Genomic DNA, 6,000 nt, shown 5'->3' on the forward strand with positions numbered 1-6,000 from the left:
CGGGCACTGCCGACGCTTGAATAATTATTATTAATTGAATTATTTTAATTTAATTATTTTAATTAAAATAATTATTATTAATTATTAATTTAAAATATTTATTTAATTATTTTAATTATTAAAAAAATAATAAATAAATGGGAAAAAAGGAAAAAATATGAAGACAGATTAGAATAATATTTTAATTTTTTACGCATCGTATTTGAATCGCGAAATATTTATTTTATTATATTATGTTATATTATGCGTTCCAGAAGGTTGAAAAAGCGTGTTGGAAAAAACTGCCGACGGCGGCAGACGCCGCCTGCCCGACCACTGCCGACGTGCGCACGCGCAGGTTTGTCGGCAGCAGACGGGCGCCTGTGTAGGAAGCCACAACCGACGTGCGCGCACGCGCCTGTGCGAACGCTGCCGGTGCGCGTGCGGAAACAGCCCCGCGTGCGCGCGCGCGGCTTTGCGAAAACAGCCCCGCGTGCGCGTGCGCGCGCGCGCCTTTGCGGACGCTGCCATCGTGCGCGCACCCCTGTGCGGACACTGCATGAAAATTTGCACGTCACCGCAAAATCACATGACTAATTCATTTTTTTCGAAATAATTCATTTTTGAGTTATGAAAAATATTTATTTAATTATTTTAATTATTAAAAAAAATAATAAATAAATGGGAAAAAAGGGAAAAATATGAAGACAGATTAGAATAATATTTTAATTTTTTACGCAACGTATTTGAATCGCGAAATATTTATTTTATTATATTATGGTATGTTATGCGTCCCAGAAGGTTGAAAAAGCGTGTTGGAAAAAACTGCCGACGGCGGCAAACGCCGCCTGCCCGACCACTGCCGACGTGCGCGCGCGCAGGCCTGTCGGCAGCAGACGGGCGCCTGTGTAGGAAGCCACTGCCGACGTGCGCGCGCGCGCCTATGCGGACGCTGCCGGCGCGCGTGCAGAAACAGCACCGCGTGCGCGTGCGCGCGCGGGCCTTTACGGACACTGCCGACGTGCGCGCGCGCGCCTGTGCGGACACTGCATGAAAATTTGCACGTCACCGCAAAATCACATGACTAATTCATTTTTGTCGAAATAATTCATTTTTGAGTTATGAAAATATTTATTTAATTATTTTAATTATTAAAAAAAATAATAAATAAATGGAAAAAAAGGGAAAAATATGAATACAGATTAGAATAATATTTTAATTTTTTACACAACGTATTTGAATCGCGAAATATTTATTTTATTATATTATGTTATGTTATGCGTCACAGAATGTTGAAAAAGCGTGTTGGAAAAAACTGCTGACGGCGGCAGACGCCGCCTGCCCGACCACTGCCGACGTGCGCGCGCGCAGGCCTGTCGGCAGCAGACGGGCGCCTGTGTAGGAAGCCACTGCCGACGTGCGCGCGCGCCTGTGCGGACGCTGCCGGCGCGCGTGCGGAAACAACCCCGCGTGCGCGAGCGCGCCGGTGCGGAAACAGCCCCGCGTGCGCGCGCGCGCCTTTGCGGACGCTGCCGACGTGCGCGCGCGCCTGTGCGGACACTGCATGAAAATTTGCACGTCACCGTAAAATCACATGACTAATTCATTTTTGTCGAAATAATTCATTTTTGAGTTATGAAAATATTTATTTAATTATTTTAATTATTAAAAAAAATAACAAATAAATGGGAAAAAACGGAAAAATATGAAGACAGATTAGAATAATATTTTAATTTTTTACGCATCGTATTTTTATCGCGAAATATTTATTTTATTATATTCAGTTATATTATGCGTCCCAAAAGTTTGAAAAAAAATTGGGAAAAAACTGCCGACGGCCGGCCTGCGCGCGCGCGCCCGCGCGGGCATAGGCAGGGCCGACGGGCGCCCGCGCGCGCGGGCACCGGCAGGGCCGACGGGCACTCGCGCCCGCGCGGGCACGGCCGGCGGGCGCCCCCGCGCGGGCACTGCCGGCGGGCGCCCGCGCGCGCGCCCGCACGGGCACTGCCGACGCTTGAATAATTATTATTAATTGAATTATTTTAATTAAAATAATTATTATTAATTATTAATTTAAAATATTTATTTAACTATTTTAATTATTAAAAAAATAATAAATAAATGGTAAAAAAGGGAAAAATATGAAGACAGATTAGAATAATATTTTCATTTTTTACGCATCGTATTTGAATAGCGAAATATTTGTTTTATTATATTATGTTATATTATGCGTCCCAGAAGGTTGAAAAAGCGTGTTGGAAAAAACTGCCGACGGCGGCAGACGCCGCCTGCCCGACCACTGCCGACGTGCGCATGCGCAGGCCTGTCGGCAGCAGACGGGCGCCTGTGTAGGAAGCCACTGCCGACGTGCGCGCGCACCTGTGCGGACGCTGCCGGCGCACGTGCGGAAATAGCCCCGCGTGCACGAGCGCGCTGGTGCGGAAACAACCTCGCGTGCGCGCGCGCGCCTTTGCGGACGCAGCCGACGTGCGCGCGCGCTTGCGCGGACACTGCATGAAAATTTGCACGTCACCGTAAAATCACATGACTAATTCATTTTTGTCGAAATAATTAATTTTTGAGTTATGAAAATATTTATTTAATTATTTTAATTATTAAAAAAATAACAAATAAATGGGAAAAAAGGAAAAAATATGAAGACAGAATAGAATAATATTTTAATTTTTTACGCATCGTATTTGTATCGCGAAATATTTATTTTATTATATTCAGTTATATTATGCGTCCCAAAAGTTTGAAAAAAAATTGAGAAAAAACTGCCGACGGCGGCAAACGCCGCCTGCCCGACCACTGCCGACGTGCGCGCGCGCAGGCCTATCGGCAGCAGACGGGCGCCTGTGTAGGAAGCCACTGCCGACGTGCGCGCGCGCCTGTGCGGACGCTGCCGGCGCGCGTGCGGAAACAGCCCCGCATGCGCGAGCGCGCCGGTGCGGAAACAGCCCCGCGTGCGCGCGCGCGCCTTTGCGGACGCTGCCGACGTACGCGCGCGCCTGTGCGGACACTGCATGAAAATTAGCACGTCACCGTAAAATCACATGACTAATTCATTTTTGTCGAAATAATTAATTTTTGAGTTATGAAAATATTTATTTAATTATTTTAATTATTAAAAAAAATAACAAATAAATGGGAAAAAACGAAAAAATATGAAGACAGATTAGAATAATATTTTAATTTTTTACGCATCGTATTTGTATCGTGAAATATTTATTTTATTATATTCAGTTATATTATGCGTCCCAAAAGTTTGAAAAAAAATTGGGAAAAAACTGCCGACGGCCGGCCTGCGCGCGCCCGCGCGGGCACAGGCAGGGCCGACGGGCGCCAGCGCGCGCGGGCACTGGCAGGGCCGACGGGCACTCGCGCCCGCGCGGGCACGGCCGGCGGGCGCCCCCGCGCGGGCACTGCCGGCGGGCGCCCGCGCGCGCGCCCGCACGGGCACTGCCGACGCTTGAATAATTATTATTAATTGAATTATTTTAATTAAAATAATTATTATTAATTATTAATTTAAAATATTTAATTTAATTATTTTAATTATTAAAAAAATAATAAATAAATGGTAAAAAAGGGAAAAATATGAAGACAGATTAGAATAATATTTTAATTTTTTACGCATCGTATTTGAATCGCGAAATATTTGTTTTATTATATTATGTTATATTATGCGTCCCAGAAGGTTGAAAAAGCGTGTTGGAAAAAACTGCCGACGGCGGCAGACGCCGCCTGCCCGACCACTGCCGACGTGCGCACGCGCAGGCCTGTCGGCAGCAGACGGGCGCCTGTGTAGGAAGCCACTGCCGACGTGCGCGCGCACCTGTGCGGACGCTGCCGGCGCACGTGCGGAAACAGCCCCGCGTGCGCGAGCGCGCCGGTGCGGAAACAACCTCGCGTGCGCGCGCGCGCCTTTGCGGACGCAGCCGACGTGCGCGCGCCTGCGCGGACACTGCATGAAAATTTGCACGTCACCGTAAAATCACATGACTAATTCATTTTTGTCGAAATAATTAATTTTTGAGTTATGAAAATATTTATTTAATTATTTTAATTATTAAAAAAATAACAAATAAATGGGAAAAAAGGAAAAAATATGAAGACAGAATAGAATAATATTTTAATTTTTTACGCATCGTATTTGTATCGCGAAATATTTATTTTATTATATTCAGTTATATTATGCGTCCCAAAAGTTTGAAAAAAAATTGGGAAAAAACTGCCGACGGCGGCAAACGCCGCCTGCCCGACCACTGCCGACGTGCGCGCGAGCAGGCCTATCGGCAGCAGACGGGCGCCTGTGTAGGAAGCCACTGCCGACGTGCGCGCGCGCCTGTGCGGACGCTGCCGGTGCGCGTGCGGAAACAGCCCCGCATGCGCGAGCGCGCCGGTGCGGAAACAGCCCCGCGTGCGCGCGCGCGCCTTTGCGGACGCTGCCGACGTACGCGCGCGCCTGTGCGGACACTGCATGAAAATTAGCACGTCACCGTAAAATCACATGACTAATTCATTTTTGTCGAAATAATTAATTTTTGAGTTATGAAAATATTTATTTAATTATTTTAATTATTAAAAAAAATAACAAATAAATGGGAAAAAACGAAAAAATATGAAGACAGATTAGAATAATATTTTAATTTTTTACGCATCGTATTTCTATCGCGAAATATTTATTTTATTATATTCAGTTATATTATGCGTCCCAAAAGTTTGAAAAAAAATTGGGAAAAAACTGCCGACGGCCGGCCTGCGCGCGCCCGCGCGGGCACAGGCAGGGCCGACGGGCGCCCGCGCGCGCGGGCACTGGCAGGGCCGACGGGCACTCGCGCCCGCGCGGGCACGGCCGGCGGGCGCCCCCGCGCGGGCACTGCCGGCGGGCGCCCGCGCGCGCGCCCGCACGGGCACTGCCGACGCTTGAATAATTATTATTAATTGAATTATTTTAATTAAAATAATTATTATTAATTATTAATTTAAAATATTTAATTTAATTATTTTAATTATTAAAAAAATAATAAATAAATGGTAAAAAAGGGAAAAATATGAAGACAGATTAGAATAATATTTTAATTTTTTACGCATCGTATTTGAATCGCGAAATATTTGTTTTATTATATTATGTTATATTATGCGTCCCAGAAGGTTGAAAAAGCGTGTTGGAAAAAACTGCCGACGGCGGCAGACGCCGCCTGCCCGACCACTGCCGACGTGCGCACGCGCAGGCCTGTCGGCAGCAGACGGGCGCCTGTGTAGGAAGCCACTGCCGACGTGCGCGCGCACCTGTGCGGACGCTGCCGGCGCACGTGCGGAAACAGCCCCGCGTGCGCGAGCGCGCCGGTGCGGAAACAACCTCGCGTGCGCGCGCGCGCCTTTGCGGACGCAGCCGACGTGCGCGCGCCTGCGCGGACACTGCATGAAAATTTGCACGTCACCGTAAAATCACATGACTAATTCATTTTTGTCGAAATAATTAATTTTTGAGTTATGAAAATATTTATTTAATTATTTTAATTATTAAAAAAATAACAAATAAATGGGAAAAAAGGAAAAAATATGAAGACAGAATAGAATAATATTTTAATTTTTTACGCATCGTATTTGTATCGCGAAATATTTATTTTATTATATTCAGTTATATTATGCGTCCCAAAAGTTTGAAAAAAAATTGGGAAAAAACTGCCGACGGCGGCAAACGCCGCCTGCCCGACCACTGCCGACGTGCGCGCGAGCAGGCCTATCGGCAGCAGACGGGCGCCTGTGTAGGAAGCCACTGCCGACGTGCGCGCGCGCCTGTGCGGACGCTGCCGGTGCGCGTGCGGAAACAGCCCCGCATGCGCGAGCGCGCCGGTGCGGAAACAGCCCCGCGTGCGCGCGCGCGCCTTTGCGGACGCTGCCGACGTACGCGCGCGCCTGTGCGGACACTGCATGAAAATTTGCACGTCACCGTAAAATCACATGACTAATTCATTTTTGTCGAAATAATTAATTTTTGAGTTATGAAAAAAT

The sequence above is a fragment of the Sesamum indicum genome, linkage group LG3, assembly GCF_026168435.1.
Source record: "Sesamum indicum cultivar Baizhima isolate 11 linkage group LG3, ASM2616843v1, whole genome shotgun sequence".
In the NCBI taxonomy this organism is placed as follows: domain Eukaryota; kingdom Viridiplantae; phylum Streptophyta; class Magnoliopsida; order Lamiales; family Pedaliaceae; genus Sesamum; species Sesamum indicum.